This window comes from Schistocerca piceifrons, chromosome 1 (genome assembly GCF_021461385.2).
Source record: "Schistocerca piceifrons isolate TAMUIC-IGC-003096 chromosome 1, iqSchPice1.1, whole genome shotgun sequence".
Classification (NCBI taxonomy): domain Eukaryota; kingdom Metazoa; phylum Arthropoda; class Insecta; order Orthoptera; family Acrididae; genus Schistocerca; species Schistocerca piceifrons.
In genome coordinates this window covers 371,827,600-371,849,482 of record NC_060138.1, presented here as the reverse complement: position 1 = coordinate 371,849,482, position 21,883 = coordinate 371,827,600, and positions in this window count along the sequence as shown.

The following is a 21,883-nucleotide window of genomic DNA, read 5'->3' as shown; positions in this document are numbered from 1 at the left end:
TGATACACTTAGTGTTCTATTATTGTGCTTAAAAACTTTGGATACAACGAAAAATTTCAGTTTACAACAATATTATAATACATCCCATGCAAAATATTATGGACACTCGCAAGGTGAAACCGAACATGAAAAAAAATAATAAAAAGGAAGTAACGCTTTTAAGAGATTGATAGAAGGAAGTGTTCATCACATAGAAATGGGTACGTGTGTGTTGTCCATAGCGTCAGTTCAAGTTAAATTAAGTAGTGTGTAGGCTTAGGGACCGATGACTTCAGCAGTTTGGTCCCATAAGACCTTACCACAAATTTCCTAATACAACAATCACAAAAATAAATTTTCTGCGAAATGCGTTAATGGGCACCCTGAAGCGACGTATGGTTGCTCACTGGAGCGCGAGCCAGCTCACACGAAAGCTGTGCTGAACTGCTAGACTTCTTAGTGTGCCTGTACCGGTGACAAGCCGGTTAGCCCGGCAAGAGCCCCAGGCTCCGTGCAAATGTCACTTCCGTGCAAGTGTTCCAACCCCAGTACAGGAGATAGTCGGTAGGGGGTTTCATTCTAGAAACATCCCTCAGGCTGTGGCTAAGCCATGTGTCCGCAATATCCTTTCTTCCAGGAGTGCTAGTTCTGCAAGGTTCACAGGAGAGCTTCTGTGAAGTTTGGAAGGTAGGAGACGAGGTACTAGTGGAATTAAAGCGGGGACGAGGCGTGAGACCTGCTTGGGTAGCTCAGTTGGTAGAGCACCTGCCTGCGAAAGGCATAGGTCCCGAGTTCGAGTCTCGGTCCGGCACACAATTTCAATCTGCCAGAAAATTTCATATCAGCGCAGTCTCCGCTGTAGAGTGAAAATTTCATTCTAGGGGGTGGTGGAGGTGAACAAGGTAAGGGGTAGAAGGATGATTTACAGAGAGAAAGGGGAAGGAGGAGATGGGTTAATGGAACTGGAATAAATACATACCCTGCCTAGTAAATAATACAAAAATTTTCACACTACCACAAAGTTGTCGTGTGCCATGATCTCTCATTAATACAAAGCCACTATCTACGCATATGTGGACGCGCGGCAGGGTTTAATGGGACTGCTATTAGTGTGGGTACCAGTTCTTTCGCATAATATCTGCGGAATCTCAAGGGACTCAGTCTGGTCCAATTGAAATTTCACTAATGCCTTTCCTCATTTGTGCATCCGAGCATGTAGTAAGCTACACTCCATGCGAATCTGACGTTTGTTCCGCATCGGCTTCTAGGATTTGATGTTTCGCACGCTGTAGTAATGTCTGAAGCGTGCCGTACTGTGCACACGACTGCCACGATGCACTCGGCGGAAGACCTCCAGGCACAAACCCAGCCGCTACATCACTGCCAGCCACCGCCCGCTATGAGTCAGGGGGTACACGGGCGGAGCGCGGGCATAAAGACAATTTCCCGCGGAACTGAGACACACGGCGCGGGTCCGCAGACGTTTACTGCCGTTTAGAGTGAGCGACGGCCGGCCGGCCGGACGCCGACCAGTCTGCCACGAACCGCCGCCCGCGCGCGCGCGCCCATGAATAGTAAAGCGCGCCTCTGACAGCCTTTTGTTTCGGCGGAAATCGCTTCTCTCGCCGTTCGCAGACGAGGACCGTGCCGTGCCCCTTCGATACAACCCTGTCTCTCTGTCTCTCCGCCCCTATCTCCTCCTCTGTTTCTCTGTCTCTCGTATATGCTCTCCATCCCTCGTCTTCCCTTGACCATTATTCGGGCACGGCCGGACGTCACTTTTTGCTCGATATAAAAATGAAACACGGCGAGGCAGCGACTGCGGTCTGGCGAGCCCGACTGGAGAGCTGACAGGCGTGCCTGGGGTTAGCAGAGGGGAGGAGCGCCGTCCAACCTGCGGTCTGCCTGCCGCAGTCGGACGTGGGACCAGCTGCAGCAGCCGGAGGGCGGGCTGATGCCGCAGCAAGAAGTACACCGCCACCGCCGCTCCGCGTACAGACGTCCCGAATGCCTCTGACTGTTCGCAGAGAACTTCCGCAGGCCTTCGAGTCTCCTCCAAAGCGCGGTCCGTCAACCGGTCATAACCGTACGGGACATCGGGAGGTCAGAGTTGCTCGTCACAAATAACAACTTCTTCAAATGGTTCAAATGGTTCTGAGCACTATCGGACATAACATCTGAGGTCATCAGTCCCGTAGAACTTAGAACTACACGACTGGCCATTAAAATTGCTACACCAAGAAGAAATGTAGATGATAAACAGGTATTCATTGGACGAATATAGCCGGCCGCGGTGGTCTAGCGGTTCTAGGCGCTTCAGTCCGGAACCGCGTGACTGCTGCGGTCGCAGGTTCAAATCCTGCCTTGGGCATGGATGTGTGTGATGTCCTTAGGTTAGTTAGGTTTAAGTAGTTCTAAGTTCTAGGGGACTGATGGCCTCAGATGTTTAGTCCCACAGTGCTCAGAGCCATTTGAACCATTTTTTCGTTCATTATCCTGCTGAAATGTAGGGTTTCGCAGGGAACGAATGAAGGGTAGAGCCACGGGTCGTACACACATCTGAAATGCAACGCCCACTGTTCAAAGTGCCGTCATGCGAACAAGAGATGACCGAGAAGTGTAACCAATGGTACCCCATACCATTACGCCGGGTGATACGCCACTATGGCGATGACGAATACACACTTCCATTGTGACGAGTGGCAATGCAAAACAGTAACGCCCTACAACTGCCGAAATATGCATGTGCTGGATCTGTCAATTGTAAATTGTCCTATCTATTGTTGCTGTGAATGAAACTCATTCCCTGTTATTAAACTTTCATATATGTATGTGTTAACCGTCAACATGGCCACTCCAAGTGATGTGCCTACGTATTCGCTATCTGATAAAAAGAATACCCAAAACTATCTGAAACTGAATAATTGTGTTACAATTAACTTTCACCAACAATAATGAGACAATGTAAAACTGTACATTAGAGGAACTGTCCTGTGGAATTCAGTATCAAGTAGTGCAGGCATGTCGCCAAACACGGATGCGACCACCATGATGCTGTAAACGGAACCTGGATTCTTCCAAAACAAATGACTTGCCATCCGTGCGCCCAGGTTCGTCGTTGGGTACACCATAGCAGGTGCTCCTATCTGTGATGCAGCGTCAAGGGTAACCGCGGCCATGGTCTCCGAGCTGATAGTCCATGCTGCTGCAAACGCCGTCGAACTGTTGGTGCAGGTGGTTGTCGTCTTGCAAACGTCCCCATCTGTTGACTCAGGGATCGAGACGTGGCTGCACGATCCCTTACAGCCATGCGGATAAGATGCCTGTCAGCTCGACTGCTAGTGATACGAGGCCATTGGGATCCAGTACGGCGTTCCGTATTACCCTCTTGAAGCCACCGATTCCATATTCTGCCAACAGTCATCGGATCTCGACCAACGCGAGCAGCAATGTCGCGATACGATACACCGTAATCGCGATAGGCTACAATCCGATCTTTATTAAAGTCAGAAACGTGATGGTACTCATTTCTCCTCCTTACACGAGGCACCACAAACTTTCACCAGGTAGCCCAGGTCAACTGCTGTTTGTGTATGAGAAATCGCTGGGAAACTTTCCTCATGTCAGCACGTTGAAGGTGTCGCCATCGGCGCCAACCTTGTGTGTATGCTCTGAAAAGCTAATCATTTGCATATCACAGCATCTTCTTCCTGTCGGTTAAATTTCGCGTTCTTTAGCATGTCATTTTCGTGGTGTAGCAGTTTTAATGGCCAGTAGTGTACTTAAACCTAACTAAGCTAAGGACATCACTCACATCCATGCCAGAACCAGGTTAGTGGTCGCGCGGTTCCAGACTGAAGCGCCTAGAACCGCTCGGCCACAGCGGCCGATAACAACTTCTTCCAGCGTTTTCTATCTCACGAGACCATTGCTTAAAAAAAATCGACAAGAGCGAGTAGGACTCGTCCACTGAGGGTTACATAAAAACTTAATTACACTCAAGTGCCAAGGAAACTGGTATAGGAATGCTTATTCAAATACAGAGATACGTAAACAGGCAGAATACGGTGCTGCGGTCGGCATCAGCCATATAAGACATCAAGTATCCGCCGCAGTCGTTAGATCGGTTACTGCTGCTACAATGACAGGTAATCAAGATTTAAGTGCGTTTGAACGTCGTGTTATAGTCAGCGATGAGACACACAGCATGTTCGAGATAGCGATGAAGTGAGGATTTTCCCGTACGACTATTTCACGGGTGTAGAGTGAATATCAGGAATCGTTGCGTCCGCAAAAAATTCCTGAAAGAACGGGACCAACGACGACTGACACAAGTGCAACCCTTCCGCAAATTGTTGCAGATTGCAATGCTGGACTACTAACAAGTGTCAGACTGCGACCCATTCAAAGAAACAACACCAACGTGGACTTTCGGAGCCGAAGTCCCACTCGTGTGCCCTTGATGGTTGCACGACACAAAGATTTACCCCCCGCCTGGGCCCATCAATACCGACGTTGGACTTTTCATGACTGGAAACATTTTGCCTGGTCGGACGAGTCTCGTTTCAAATTGTATCGAGCAAATGGACGTGTTCTGGTACGGAGACAATCTCATGAATCCACGGACCGTGCACGTCAGCAGGGGACTATTGAAGCTGGTAGTGGCTCTGTAATGGTGTTGGGTGTGTGCAATTGGAGTGATATGTCACTCTTGATACGTTTAGATACGACTCTGACAGATGACACGTACGTAAGCATCCTCTTTGATCAGCAGCATCCATTCGTGCCCATTGTGCATTCCGATGGACTTGGGCAATTCCAGCAAGTCAGTGCGACACCCCAAAGGTTCAGAATTCCTACAGAATGGCTCCAGGAACAGTCTTCCACTGGTCACCAAACTCCTCAGACATGAACATTATTGAACATACATGGGATGCCTTGCAACGTGCTGTTCAGAAGAGCTCTCCACCCCGTCCTCTTACGGCTCCCTCGAGCACTGCTTCAGACATTCAAATCCATGCCACATCGTGTTGCGGCAATTCTGCGTGCTCGCTTGGGCCCTACACGATACTAGGTAGTTGTACCGTTTCTGTGTTTGTTCAGTGCAGTTTATCCATATTGGAAATCGAGCATCTCAACCGGCAATATATTGCTCTCTGGGATTCCAAGCCGTATCAAAATCTTCACAGTAGTTCCTCGGAATAGCCTCCGCGCGGAGTAGCCACGTGGTCTCAGGTGCCTTACCAAGGTTCGCGCGGTTGCCCCGTCGGAGGTTCGAGTCCTCCCTCGGGTCTGGGTGTGTGTGTTCTTCTGAGTGAAAGTCAGTTTAAGTTTAACTGAGTAGCCAAGGGACCGATGACCTCAGCAGCTTTCCCATGGGAACTTACCACCAGTCAAGTCAGTCGGAATAGCCCGGAAACACAAAAAGATGGGAGCAGGCGACTTCAGTTTATATATGTAGGGAGAGAAGCTTAAATAAAACATTTTTCTTTACTTACTAAAACATGACTACAGCTTACATTTTACGTTTGGATGGATGTGTTAGTCTATTGTGCTTTTGACAGATGATGAATGGAATGTATTTTCGAATGGAAAAAGATATTGTTGTGTGATATAACTACAGTTTTCCAAGTTTCAGATTTTTTTTCCTTCATTAGTACAGTGGACTATTGCTTGTTGCGGAATCGCATGACTCTAGATTCACGGGAAGCACCCTGCAGGTTTTGATCAGTGAGTTTTCGAGTATCAAAATAATGTAACATAAATGACCGTATTTCTTGATTGCATTAATTTAGAAGTACACAATTTTTACGCCGCCTAGGGACCATAGGCTTCAGTATGTCACATAAGTCTAAACTTGGTAGCCAAACTGTTCCAGAGGAAAAGGGTATTAACAGACCAACCGACAGACAGGTGGACACAAAATTATATATATATAAAAAAAAGTTCTTCTTGTGAACAATTAAAACCTAGCAATTTTAGGATTTGTTTCTTTACTTTTGGAGTGAAACCGGGTTTCCTGCCTAATTTCATAAACGTAAATTAACGGGAGGCACCGTACAGTTATTGATGAGTTAGTTTTCGAGTAACAAAATACGTGGCGTAAATGGCCGATCTTCTGATCAGTGTGAGTTTGAAGCTTGAAATATTTACACCGCCAAGGGACGATAGACCTTAACATGTGACGTAAATTTGAGCTTGATACCTCGACCTATTCTTAAGAAAAAGGGTTTCGTAGCATTCGGACAAACAGTTGGACGGACAACAAAGCGATCATTAAAGGGTTCCATTTTTACAGGCTGAAGCACGGAGCCTTCAAAAACCGCTGTCAAGAGAGTCTCTAGACTCGTCTTAGCCTGGGATCTCTCTGACTGGAGTGGAATTGTCTTGAGTGATGAGTCTTGCTTCGAATTGATCCCGGATGACCAGCCCAGAGATAGGGGATCCAGTATTAGAATCGGAATTTAAAAGAGCTTTGGAGGACTTACGGTCAAATAAGGCAGAAGGGATAGATAACACTCCATCAGAATTTCTAAAATCATTGGGGGAAGTGGCAACAAAACGACTATTCACGTTGGTGTGTAGAATATATGAGTCTGGCGATATACCATCTGACTTTCGGAAAAGCATCATCCACACAATTCCGAAGACGGCAAGAACTGACAAGTGCGAGAATTATCGCACAATCAGCTTAACAGCTCATGCATCGAAGCTGCTTACAAGAATAATATACAGAAGAATGGAAAAGAAAATTGAGAATGCGCTAGGTGAAGATCAGTTTCGCTTTAGGAAAAGCAAAGGGACGAGAGAGGCAATTCTGACGTTACGGCTAATAATGGAAGCAAGGCTAAAGAAAAATCAAGACTCTTTCATAGGATTTGTCGCCCTGGAAAAAGCGTTCGACAATATAAAATGGTGCAAGCTGTTCGAGATTCTGAAAAAAGTAGGGGTAAGCTATAGGGAGAGACGGGTCATATACAATATGTACAACAACCAAGAGGGACTAATAATAGTGGACGACCAAGAACGAAGTGCTCGTATTAAGAAGGGTGTAAGACAAGGCTGTAGCCTTTCGCCCCTACTCTTCAATCTGTACATCGAGGAAGCAATGATGGAAATAAAAGAAAGGTTCAGGAGTGGAATTAAAATACAGGGTGAAAGGATATCAATGATACGATTCGCTGATGACATTGCTATTCTGAGTGAAAGTGAAGAAGAATTAAATGATCTGCTGAACGGAATGAACAGTCTAATAAGTACACAGTATGGTTTGAGAGTAAATCGGAGAAAGACGTAGGTAATGAGAAGTAGCAGAAATGAGAACAACGAGAAACTTAACATCACGATTGATGGTCACGAAGTCAATGAAGTTAAGGAATTCTGCTACCTAGGCAGTAAAATAACCAATGACGGACGGAGCAAGGAGGACATCAAAAGCAGACTCGCTATGGCAAAAAAGGCATTTCTGGCCAAGAGAAGTCTACTAATATCAAATACCGGCCTTAATTTGAGGAAGAAATTTCTGAGGATGTACGTCTGGAGTACAGCATGGACTGTGCGAAAACCGGAACAGAAGAGAATCTAAGCATTTCAGATGTGGTGCTATAGACGAATGTTGAAAATTAGGTGGACTGATAAGGTAAGGAATGAGGAGGTTCTACGCGGAATCGGAGAGGAAAGGAATATGTGGAAAACACTGATAAGGAGAAGGGACAGGGTGATAGGACATCTGCTAAGACATGAGGGAATGTCTTCCATGGTACTAGAGGGAGCTGTAGAGGGCAAAAACTGTAGAGGAAGACAGATATTGGAATACGTCAAGCAAATAATTGAGGACGTAGGTTGCCAGTGCTACTCTGAGATGAAGAGGTTAGCACAGGAAAGGAATTCGTGGCGGGCCGCATCAAACCAGTCAGTACACTGATGACAAAAAAAAAAGAAAAGAGACCAGCCAAAACGCGTCTGGAGACAGCAGTGGGACACCAACTTGACTGTCGCCCGCCATATGGCCCGACAACCAGGGGGTACCATTTCTTTTCATAGCAGCATCCTTTTGGCTGTCATCCGCTACACCCTTACAGCACTGAGGTACGTAGACGATTTTCTACGCCCCGTTTTGTTGCCCTTCATGGCTAGCCTTCCTGGGTTTATATTTCAGCAATATAATGCCCGCCAACTCACGGAGAGTATATCTACTGCCTGCTTTCGTGATTGCCAAATTCTATCTTGCCAGCAAGGTCGCCAGGTTTCTCCCCAATTCAGAACGTTTGGAGCATTATGGGCAGCGCCCCCCCCCCCCCCCCCCCCCCCCAACTAACGTGCCAGTTGGATACAGTTTGGCACGATATACCTCAGTAACTCATATTAATCAATGCCAAGCCGAATAACTGCTTTCATAAGGGCCAGAGGTGACCAAAGGTTTATTGACTTGCTCAATTCGTGAGCTCTTTGTCTTGAATACATCATCCAGTATTTTTGAAACTGAAATGATTTTTTAAGCAATACATGCACGTGATATCTACCGATTTCCGTCCCATTTGGATAATTCTTTCGTCGTGCGTCGTTTTTTTGTGGAGTGTATATTCTGACCGAATAATCGACGCCTGAGCTGAGCACAGTCTTTGGCTAACCTGAAGATAATTTGCGGCCACGTTCTTTGGCGAGCACAGTCTCGGCTACTGAGGGCTCAGCACAGCCTCGTGAAGATGATGATGATGATAATGATGATGATTAGTGGTATAAGGGGCTAAACGGAGAGATCATCAGTGCCCTTGCATGAAATAAAGAGAGACGATAGTGGTAAAATCTACAAATAATTATACAATAAGTGTGAAAACTGAGTTTTATCAACAAACCAAATTGGAAAAATACAACCATGACATTGTGAGACCTATGAGAGCCATAAAAGACCAACCATAAAAGTAAGGAAAACTAGAATAACAAACTTGAATAACTAGATATAATGAAGACAAAACACCAGTACACACCATATTAAAAATGGGGGACAGGTCACTGCGGCTGGGTAGCTACTGATCAAGCTACTCTGTGACATATTAAAAGCTTAAGCCCAGCTCTGCCCTCAGGTCGTCATATAGAAACACTCGTGTCAACAATGAATGGGCAGTGTTCAAATACCACAGTGGTTCCCAAAAGGGGAGCAATTAGCCTCTGTGGAACAAGGGGAAAATCAGATTTTCTGAGGTGTGAAAATATAAAGAGCTCAGTTATGGTTCTGTCATGATACTAACCAATTATTAAAGGATCACTATTTGCAAAATTGTTGTACTGACTACATGAGTTACTAATAACTATTTCTTTTATTTCGTAAAATGGTGCGAATAGGAACAATGTCGGTAAATAGAAACGAAATTTCCCAAAAAGTTCCGTGCTATCGTGTCGTAAGGCAAATGTCTGTATCATTCGAAGATTTGTTTATCAAGGTTGGTAGTGAGCCAATCTAACAGGAAAACTATGAATTTCGAAGTTGACAACACTGTCAGTTTTTTTTTTTCAATCTATGACAAACGCCAGATGTGAACTACCTTGTTGTTTACAGTTTTTATTTCACACTGCCATCGAATTACTGCGCTGACGTCACGTATATGCCAGGAATAAAGTCAATCTAGGAACTATTTGACCTTACGGTAAATGACTAATAGCTTGAAGAAACGGGTGTGGAGAGGAGTAACGTAGCGCCGTCGTCATTATCTTCGTGTGACAGTGTTATATCAATACTATAGAGTGCAACTGAGGCAACACATCGTGCGCGAACTGTAGACTATTTGAAAAAAGCGTTTAAGAGAATATAGCATTCGTGGTAGGCCACGATTAGGTCGGCCTCAAGCAGTTGGAGTGGGTGTTGAAAACATTCTGGAATGCTAGGTGACGATCCAATCATAAGTATCCGCCGTGTGAGTGCCACTGTAGAGGTTCCTCAATCAACTGTACGGCTCCTGCTTCGGAGACAGCAATTCCAAACATTTCATATGCAGATGGTACCGGAACCGACAACTGTAGACTACACTAGACGGCAGAATTTCTGCCAGTCGGGTACTGTTCACAGGTGAGAGCCTCTTTATCTGTGTGGGTCTCATGAACCCTCATAACATGCATGTGTAGGTGTACGAGAATCCTAGCGCAACTAGAGTACGAGGATATTAACATCGTTTTGGTGAGAACATTTGGTGTGGTACAATGGTCAATCAGCTACTCGGAGCGCATGTTATTCCACAGCGGCTTACTGGAATAGTGTACCGACAGTTTTTGGAACATGAATTGGGTGGTCTACTTTACGATGTCCCACTCGCTGTTCGAACCAAACTATGGTTTATGCTCGACGGTGCCCCTGCACACTACATTCGGGAGGCAAGCGAGTATCTCAGTGTCTCTTACAGTGCAGTACCAGTTGGTTGATCCATCGGATCTCCAGCTCTTAACTCTTTGGGCCCGCCTCAAGAAGCTCGCGAATGGTGTTCCAACTGAGAACGTAGCACAACTACAGCAATCAATTGAAAGACTGTCCAAGTGACAGAATGAGACGAACGAAGCTTGCAACATTCCGAGGGCGGTAAGACATCGAGCACGCCATTGTCAATGTCATTCTGAACATGTTTTGGAGTAAATGTACTGTAGACTACGTAGTTTGTTGATTTCCGTTCCGATCGTGTCCTTGCTTTCTGAAGAGAATTAGTTGTTTGTGTTGCACTTGTGATCCGTACTCTACTGTATATCTCGAAAATAAAACAATTTCAGACATAATTTTATTTATCGTTTCACTCTTATTTTGATGCGTACACTACACCACTGAAGTGTGTACTGTTATTTTTGAAACATCTTGTATTTCTGTTTACAGGACTCTATATCTGTACGCTAGGTGTTACCAAAATGTCGCGCTACAGAGCACAGACGACGACACGCGGGGTGAAGGACCCCAAGTTTCCCTCCTCCTCCCCCCCCCCCTCCCCACCGCCCCCCAATTTCCTCTCCAGTAAGGTCGCGCATGACGGACGACGCGCTGCTATCCTCGTAGAAAATTGCTAATGCGATGCAAAATTGTAGCCATTATTGCTCAAAACGGAATTGCGGCCGTAATGACAAGGCATTATACTCCGGCGTTCGCCATTTTCCCCTTTCTTATTTGGCAGGGCCCGTTTCTCCTGACGTTAGATTCAGCGCGAATTAATAACCCGGTTCACAACGGAGGCTCCCGACGTCGCTCAAGCAACTTCATAATTTTTGCTTCGAGATTGAAAGAGGGGTAGTGGAACGGGTAAGAGAAAGGAGAACGTAGTTTGGTGGGACAAGGGAGAAGGGTGAAACTAAATCTGCGGTGTGTACGAAATTTATCCAGCCAGAGAGAAGCTGATCGCGATTGTACAACCTTACCTAGAGTGCTGTTTGGAAACGGGCGGCATATTTACGATCTTTCATAACCAGGCTAATAAATTCCGCCAGCAGTTTATTAGCAAAATAAAAAAGGGGGGGACTAGGTATTATGATGCGACATAAGCGAAAGGCAGGCGTTCCGCGCTGTAAATCTGTCTGGAGTTTTCCGTAAGGGGAGAGGCTATGGATGAGGGGGGGTGGATTAAATAAAAATTGGCACCATAAAAGACAGGACGGCCTGGAGGGACGCGGCTCTGGTTCTACGTGTGCCACAAAGTTGTGACCACAGCAAATCAGCGAGCTGCGCCAACAACCGAACGGGACCAAATCAATCGGCAAACACGACCCGTCTCGCTTTTCAGAATGAGTCCCGAGTGACAGCTGGGACTAGTTGCAAGAATCACGACTGTACTGGATACTACTGTTAATACTAGGTCTGACATAATCAGTCCTATGATTAGGGGACGTCCATTAATTCCGTGAGCTCAAAATGGGGGTGGGCGTCTGGCAGAATTTCTCCGACTCTCATTCAAAGAGGGGTGAGGCGCAATGAAAATCTCACTTTACATTTTTGTTTCAGAAAATATGCATTATTATAATGGACAATATTATAGCGCCCACCAGTTTTTATGGCCTCTCTGAGCTGAACTGAATTTTTGCATGTGTGCATGGCTCCGATTTCCCAATCTGAAACAAGTGCTGCACAAATGTCAAATTTCATTCGTCGAGTTCTCCGCCGTGCCGGTCGAAATCACTGCTTGTCAGTCAGTGAGTCAGTCGTGATATTTTGCAGCGCATACAAAGTCGATTTTATTGTGCCCAGCACCAGTTTGTATGAAAACTTTCACAATGTGTATGTTAAGCGGCATGCCGACAAGTAGAAACAAACGTGCGAGCAAGAACTTGATTCATCAGGTTGCCCTCCGTGGGGTGGGTGCACGCAACGACTATGGTTATATTGCGTTAGATAGAGCAGCAATCAATCGTAGAATTAAGTTGCTTTAATATGACATTTATAGTCACAACGCAGATCAGATTTCGACCTGTGTCAGGTCATTATCAATGCAGTGCGGAATTGTAGCAGTTGTTCCTGCTCAAGTCAGTTCACGAGCACGAACAACTGCTACAATTCCGCACTGCATTGATAATGAACTGACACAGGTCGAAATCTGATCTGTTGTGACTATAAATGTCATATTAAAGCAACTTAATTCTACGACTGATTGCTGCTCTATCTAACCCAAGAACTTAATTGTTTGTGGAATGACGTTAAACTGATGTTCACCGACGAGCATTCTCTTAATGATCATTTACATCAAATTTACAAAATCATTTTTACGTATTTTTACACAGCTACGGGGATAACCTCACATTAGAGTTAGAGGGATCCCACCATATTTCACCAAATCTCACCAAGCGCGGAGGGTCCAAATTTTAAAGAAAATCCCTCACGTAATTAATGGACGTCTCCTTACGCGTCGCTGGTTATACACAGGGTGTACGAGGGTACACCCTGTGTACAACCCTGTGTGCTCGTGTACAGAGTGAGTCAACAGTTGAAACCTTTTGGAGAAGAATCCGAGAAATTCACTAAGAATGGAAACAAATATGGACAGTGTCTGCTACTTCGATGTAAACGCCGCCACGTAGAGCTCTCATTCCAGACTCCGTCATTACATACAGCGAGACACGCCTACGCTAATAAGATAAAACCTCATTCCCTGCACGACACAGGTACACGGTCAGCTACGATTTGTGTGTATAAAATGCATATTTGACCATTAGCTACTTTTTTATTCAAAACCCAAATATTGACCTGTTTCAGTCACAGACCAACTTCACGGGTTCTTTCCAAAGCTACAGAAAAATTACATGTAGAATACAGGAAATGTTACAAATTCTCTACCGAGGCAGTGAAAAATCTACATGAATACTTATAGGGCTAAAACAGTTTAAGCCAGAACATCACATCTGTCACTACGTAAATAATGGCCATGTCTAATGTGTAGAGCATGTCATGAATTCCAGTATTGGAGATAAATGATAGCCACGGGGCACAGTGGGCCAGAATAAATTTGGCTAGAATTCAAAATGTGCTCCAATATGGCCAAAAATGGATGTAATGGGGTTTTGATTATTTTGATAGTGATTTTTATATGAAAATTGAAAAACTCAAAATAGTGGCTCCAATATGGCGAAAAGACTCTGGAAAAAATTAACGTAGTGGACAAAACATGTTTTCGGTGAACATTTATAATTTTTATGGCAGACTCTATATCGCAACTGTGTCTGTATCTGTCTTTATAACAGAAAACATATATTAGTAGCACAAATGGAAAGTTTTATAAATCTTTTTAATCTTCTTCCACTTGTATTTCTTGTTTTCAGCTTAATATCCTTCTTCATATTCTTTCTCACCGACATTTGATACTCTTCATGCTGATTCCTGATAATCGTCTGCAGCAGCTACCAAGAAGGCAACGACTTCTGACAGCAAAGTTTTCACTTTCCTCGGAGATGGTTTCCGTAGAGAAGAAATATAGGGACTGGCTGTTGTCAGAAGTCTCCACAACAGATCCCCCATATTTTTCACACGAGAAGAGTTTCGGGCAAAGCTTAGGCGATATTGCCTTATTACCTTGTCTGTTGATCCCTGTGCATCTTCCCACAGTTGACCGCCTGGTAAAAATGCGCTAGCAATTATTTCCGATCCGTGGGTCAACATCCTGTAGACTCCTGTTGGCATGTTGTTCCATGGGTACTCTTTGATGTAATGCCGGGCTGTTGCAGTGGCGTAACTTGGAAACATTTCAGTTCTATTTTCTCAGTATAAATAATGGCGCAAAGCCGGTCTCGTCGCTATTAGCTGGATATGACGGCTGCTTTGCAAAGGTAATATTACTTATTTAAGGACGGAATGAAACAGAAGGCGGATGTCGTGGAATCTGAAACGTATCTGTTTTTTTTACGCTTGCGTTTTACAATTTTTGTATTTGCATTCTGGTAAGAAGTTAATTAACAAAGACCAATTACTAATTAAGAATTAAATAATGAAATAAGTGATCGTAATTGAGTACATGTCTTCTGGAATAGCCTCTACTTTTTAAAAAAAATCTGTCTGATTTCGCTGAACAAAAATATTTCATCCGAACGACGTAATATGTTTCCAGCACCGATAGCTCGGCTCGCACTCGCAAGTGAAAGTCGTGTTGGACCTGAAATTTAACCTTCAGGAGAAACCGCTATCCGCTTCTAACATCGCGATTCAATAGTACCAACACCACTCCAGCTAACCTATTAAACGAAACTCCTTTAAATTTTTTTTTAAAGTTTATGGCCACTTTTTCGGCATTCTGACTACATATGCGGTGTAGAGAGTTGTTTATCGAAAGAAGTTAGAAAGCAGCAAAGAGCTGTTGGCAGGGCAGGTCGTGCGTAGTGTCTGTATTGCTCAGTCGGTAAGTGCCCGCATATCGCTATGTTCCAGTCCCGGTCCGATAAAAGGTTTTCGTCTGCCAGATAGTTTCAAAACAGTACACACTCGGCAGAAGAGTGAAAAATATGGTTCAAATGGCTCTGAGCACTATGGGACTTAACATCTGAGGTCATCAGTCCCCTAGAACTACTTAAACCTAACTAACCTAAGGACATCACACATCCATGCCCGAGGCAGAATTCGAACCTGCGAACGTAGCGGTCACGCGGTTCCAGACTGAAGCGCCTAGAACCGCACGGCCACACCGGCCGGCGAAAAATATGTGTCTAGTCTTTATGTCCCCTGTTAATTCACCGTGACATGATTCCCACATACCAGAACAGCGTGGGTAGTACAAGGTTTCGCAACAATCTCTTTCGCAAACAAAAGAAAACAACCCATTATTCTCGTACCAATGAATCGAAGAGTGTCATTTCCGTTACCCACAACTGAACCGATGTGACTGCCCCACCTCGCATCCGCGCGCATTGTTCCTGCCAGGTATTCGTGCCACGCTATTATGTATAGTGGGGCGCGCGAGACTGGTGAGTGCGGAATGGGCGTGCATAGCTACGAGATCGGCAACAGCTGCAGCGAAGGTCAGCCTCGCACAAGAGCCCTCGTGAACCAGTTGCACGCATCTCGCCGCGCACTTTTGTCTAGCAGGCGGGCGCGCGGGATCCGCATCGGCTGGCGCAGCGCAGATGTGTGGCCCGGACAGGATAACGCAGCCGTATGAAAAGGCAGCGGGAGGAACAGGGTCCAAGTACCGTGTGTAATCCGAGTGTGCGGTCTTTCTGCTCCTCCCCCCCCCCCCCCCTTATCTGCTTTCGACGAAGTCCCCGCTACTTGTTCAGTGTCCGCAGGGGCAGCTCGTCCCCGCCCGTGCGCGGACAAAAGTGCTTTCATGCGGCGTGGGGGAGGCACTTGTGCGTGGCGCGGCAACTGCGGCTGCCTGAGGCGGAGGGCAAGACGAGGCGAGATGCGCGCGAGGCGTGGTCAGGCTCCAGCAACCATCTCGTGGGGACGCGCCCGTCCCGTGAGACGCGCTCCGTTTGTTTGCTCGCCAGTCCCCTGCAGGCCTGCCGGATTCTGCCTCGCTGCGTCAAATTCTCCTCGCGAGGCCACAGAAGTTATTCCGCAGTTATTTACAGAGCCCGAGCTCCAAGTTTCTTCCGCGACGTGATTCGCATTCGGCCCTTTCTGGATTCATCGTCGACCTTATCTCCGGTTTCCAGATACTGTTTTCACTCAGGTACACACCACCTTTTCGCATTCTGTTGTCCATCGTTCCGTCCGACTTAATCTGGTTGAGCACTCAGCGGACCGTTTCAGTGTCAAAACTCTAGCCCGCGAGTTTCTCTCCTATGGTACCTTTTAATTCGCCACAGAAGAATTAGGTCTTTTTATGAAATGATGTAAACTGAAGCACCAAAGAAACTGTCATTGGAACGCGTATTCAAGTTCAGATACAGGGTGTTTCAAAAATGACCGGTATATTTGAAACGGCAATAAAAACTAAACGAGCAGCGATAGAAATACACCGTTTGTTGCAATATGCTTGGGACAACAGTACATTTTCAGGCAGACAAACTTTCGAAATTACAGTAGTTACAATTTTCAACAACAGATGGCGCTGCGGTCTGGGAAACTCTATAGTACGATATTTTCCACATATCCACCATGCGTAGCAATAATATGGCGTAGTCTCTGAATGAAATTACCCGAAACCTTTGACAACGTGTTTGGCGGAATGGCTTCACATGCAGATGAGATGTACTGCTTCAGCTGTTCAATTGTTTCTGGATTCTGGCGGTACACCTGGTCTTTCATGTGTCCCCACAGAAAGAAGTCACAGGGGTTCATGTCTGGCGAATAGGGAGGCCAATCCACGCCGCCTCCTGTATGTTTCGGATAGCCCAAAGCAATCACACGATCATCGAAATATTCATTCAGGAAATTAAAGACGTCGGCCGTGCGATGTGGCCGGGCACCATCTTGCATAATCCACGAGGTGTTCGCAGTGTCGTCTAAGGCAGTTTGTACCGCCACAAATTCACGAAGAATGTCCAGATAGCGTGATGCAGTAATCGTTTCGGATCTGAAAAATGGGCCAATGATTCCTTTGGAAGAAATGGCGGCCCAGACCAGTACTTTTTGAGGATGCAGGGACGATGGGACTGCAACATGGGGCTTTTCGGTTCCCCATATGCGCCAGTTCTGTTTATTGACGAAGCCGTCCAGGTAAAAATAAGCTTCGTCAGTAAACCAAATGCTGCCCACATGCATATCGCCGTCATCAATCCTGTGCACTATATCGTTAGCGAATGTCTCTCGTGCAGCAATGGTAGCGGCGCTGAGGGGTTGCCGCGTTTGAATTTTGTATGGATAGAGGTGTAAACTCTGGCGCATGAGATGATACGTTGACGTTGGCGACATTTGGACCGCAGCTGCAACACGGCGAACGGAAACCCGAGGCCGCTGTTGGATCACCTGCTGCACTAGCTGCACGTTGCCCTCTGTGGTTGCCGTACGCGGTCGCCCTACCTTTCCAGCACGTTCATCCGTCACGTTCCCAGTCCGTTGAAATTATTCAAACAGATCCTTTATTGTATCGCTTTTCGGTCCTTTGGTTACATTAAACCTCCGTTGAAAACTTCGTCTTGTTGCAACAACACTGTGTTCTAGGCGGTGGAATTCCAACACCAGAAAAATCCTCTGTTCTAAGGAATAAACCATGTTGTCTACAGCACACTTGCACGTTGTGAACAGCACACGCTTACAGCAGAAAGACGACGTACAGAATGGCGCACCCACAGACTGCGTTGTCTTCTATATCTTTCACATCACTTGCAGCGCCATCTGTTGTTGAAAATTGTAACTACTGTAATTTCGAAAGTTTGTCCGCCTGAAAATGTACTGTTGTCCCAAGCATATTGCACCAAACGGTGTATTTCTATCGCTGCTCGTTTAGTTTTTATTGCCGTTTCAAATATACCGGTCATTTTTGAAACACCCTGTATATGTAAACAGGCAGAATACGGCGCTGCCGTCGGCAACGGAGGAAAGGCCGCTGGACCTGATGGCATACCAGTTAGATTTTACACAGAGTACGCGAAGGAACTTGCTCCCCCTTCATGCAGCGGTGTACCGTAGGTCTCTAGAAGATCGTAGCGTTCCAAAGGATTGGAAAAGGGCACAGGTCATCCCCGTTTTCAAGAAGGGACGTCGAACAGATGTGCAGAACTATAGACCTATATCTCTAACGTCGATGAGTTGCAGAATTTTGGAACACGTATTATGTTAGACTATAATGACTTCTCTGGAGACTAGAAATCTACTCTGTAGGAATCAGCATGGGTTTCGAAAAAAAATGATCATGTGAAACCCAGCTCGCGCTATTCCTCCACGAGACTCAGAGGGCCATAGACACGGGTTCCCAGGTAGATGCCGTGTTTCTTGACTTCTGCAAAGCGTTCGATACAGTTCCCCACAGTCGTTTAATGAACAAAGTAAGAGCATATGGACTATCAGACCAATTGTGTGATTGGATTGAAGAGTTCCTAGATAACAGAACGCAGCAGGTCATTCTCAATGGACAGAAGTCTTCCGAAGTAAGAGCGATTTCAGGTGTGCCGCAGGGGAGTGTCGTAGGACCGTTGCTATTCACAGTATACATAAATGACCTTGTGGATAACATCGGAAGTTCACTGACGCTTTTTGCGGATGATGCTGTGGTATATCGAGAGGTTGTAACAATGGAAAATTGTACGGAAATGCAGGAGGATCTGCAACGAATTGACGCATGGTGCAGGGAATGGCAATTGAATCTCAATGTACCACATAAATATAAAACTACGTGACTTTTTGTGTTTCTGTCCCACTTTTTTCCAACTCAAAATGAAATGATAGAATAAAAAAATTCCCATATATATAGATATTTAATTTTGATATACTTTGTCATTCTATAATTTACTAATCATTTCATTTTGTGTTGCAAAAAGTGGTACAGAAACACAAAAAGTCATGTAGTTTTATATTGACGTGCTGAACATAAGAAATCATTTAACTGCGTTAGCCATGTGCTACACATGGAAAAACCTCACCAGCAAATTTTAACATGTAACACAAGAGAATAACGTTGTATTTCTTGTTAAGATACGCCTGAGTGTGAAATTTAAGCTCAATTAGATAGGGATTCAATCGAAAACCTCACGTTTCAAATACATTCGCACTAACCAGGACCGAGCGAGGCGGCGCAGTGGCTAGCACACAGGACTCGCATTCGGACGACGGTTCAATCCCACGTCCAACCATCCTGATTTAAGTTTTCCGTGATTTCCCTAAATCGTTCCAGGCAAATGCCGGGATGGTTCCTTTGAAAGGGCGCGGCCGACTTCCTTCCCCGTCCTTCCCTAATCTGATGAGACCGATGACCTCGCTGTTTGGTCTCTTCCCCCAGACAACCCAACCACTAACCAGGACACTATGTCAGCTTGTAACCACATTTTCACAACTGTCTCGTGTACAAAGCTTGCCCAGTTATTGCGCCTCTGCACCCCTCGCAGCGTGGCGCTCCAAGCGGCCGCTTGTGTTGCTTGGGATTTAAACCGGCGCTAGCTGTACCACAATTATCAACTGGAATTACCGCGCTGTATGCTATACGCTGACCATGAAAGTATCACTGTCATATTTAGAAACGAATCTTGCGATTAATGGAACAGGAAGAACTTGATAATACGAGAACGCGATCGATGGACTACTGTGGTTTAGCCCTAAAAGTGATTCCGATTTGCCTACGAGAACAGCGTGTGAACACTGCAGCTCTCTGAAACAAGGTTTTCAAAATCGAGCTGATATTAACAGAACTGTGTAGCCTTAAGTGGTCCAGAAGCACTGATTGCCTCAGTGTCGAGCTTTTGAGCACTTCTAAGAACGACGCTGCCACAGAGGAAGTGTCAGCCGACGCTGTGGCTTAGGCCACGTCCGTTAAGCGATCTTCCCTGTCGTCTACCTTTCCGCATATTCTTCGAGCCGGGTCGCTTGTACCCTGGGCGTGCTGTAACAGCCAGCAGAATAGCTAGCCATACGCAGAGGGTCTTAGCGACCGGCCGCAGATATTTAAGACTGATTTTGGAACACCTGCAGTCTCCGTCGTGCGTTCGTGGAGACACGATGTGCAGGTGTCAACTGCAGTTCCCGGAACCGGCAATCCGGCCTCATTAACTGGTCACACACGAGATGCTACCTGTCAAGGGCCACTTTCAGGAAGTCTGTGAGTTTTCCTCTAGTTTTCAGGTGACAGCAAGATCTACTTGCTTCCGGTACGGCGAAGGAGTGGGTCAAAGTGCGCAACGAAAATCTTACATAAAATTACTACATTTCATTGCCGCGCGGTGCTACAGCAACCAGTCTCGAATAGTTTCAGAATAAAAACAGTTTTGTTTGCGAAATCATTTAAAATCAATGCCACGTTTCACGCTTTTGGGGCGTTATCAGGTTGCGTAAAAGTAGCTTGATATATAATTCATCCTTCATAAAGCCATATAAAATTGAAAATGGACGGAACAGCAACTAGATATGTAATCCACTCTGTTACTTTCATTACATATCCAGTTATTACATACCCAGTTACTTTTTCCATCCGCCGGCCGGGGTGGCCGAGTGGTTCTAAGCGCTACAGTCTGGAACCGCGCGACCTCTACGGTCGCAGGTTCGAATCCTGCCTCGGGCATGGATGTTTGTGATGTCCTTAGGTTAGTTAGGTTTAAGTAGTTCTGAGTTCTAGGGGACTGATGACCACAGAAGTTAAGTCCCAGAGTGCTCAGAGCCATTTGAACCACTTTTTTTTTCATTCTATATAGCTTTATGACGGATCGGTTATACATCCAGCTAATTTTACACAATATCCTGATGTCTCAAAAGGATGAATCGCTTCATTGATATTAAACGATTACGCAATCAGTACCGTTTTAATTCTGAAAGAAAAACTTACGCAATTGTACAGCGAAAGAACTTGTTTGTGGAAAATGGCCCATGAATAGTACACGAACAAGAATGTGAAAAATATACCGTACGAAGAGATGGTTCAAAGATTTGTAGACGATATTCCAACTGTGCGCTGGAGTATAATAAAACTAAGTTACAAATTTTCAGATAAAGTTTCAGAAAAAAGAACAGAAAGATTAAGGCCTCTGAAAGAAGCGGAAAAATTTAATAAGTTAAAGGATTGTTGTATGAACCAATGATATAAATGTATTACGCATTACCGCACTATAAGTATGTAGGGGTAATTTTTCCTTTCAAAGGTTCGAGAACGGCCTCTTCATAGCGCAATGAACCTTTACGTTATTCGGAGAAGTACCAACGATTTAGAAAGCCATTGTCTGTCTCGTTGATTGCCTTCATGCATTATTGTGCCTCCTTACTGCAGCATGATGACCACTTGGCAGCGAGTGCACATAACAGCAAAACACGATGCACGTGAAAAGGACGAGTGGGTCGATCGCAGAAATATTTTGCATCAAATCCAAACTACAACTCCGCAGAAAAGCAGAAGCACACAATCATTAAAATGTATGGGGCAGAGAAATGAAAACTAGACAACTGGAAAAAAATAAGTAAACTGTTCACTAATTGAAAAGTAATTGATACAACTGTTAATTTATTTATCCCACTGTGAGACAAAACGGTCAATGCCTTCATGGAAAACTGTTTTTGGTTGCCTACGAAATTATGATTGTACACAGCCGTGCACCCTTTTGTCAGTGGGCCCGCCCACATGTTACGAAAGTTGTTTGGAATACGCTGTAGAAGTTTTGTGGCAAAATCTTCCACATCCTCCATATAGTCCTGATCTCTCCTGTGCGTTTTCCATGTTTTTGGAGCGTTGAAGATAGACATTCGTGGCCGTCGGTTTGCTTCGGACGAAAAACTGCGTGCCTGGATACAATCATGGTTCCGGTGTCAACGAAAACACTTTTCCCATGAAGACGTTGACAAACTAATGTCACAGTGTGGTAAATGTATTAAGAATTATCGACA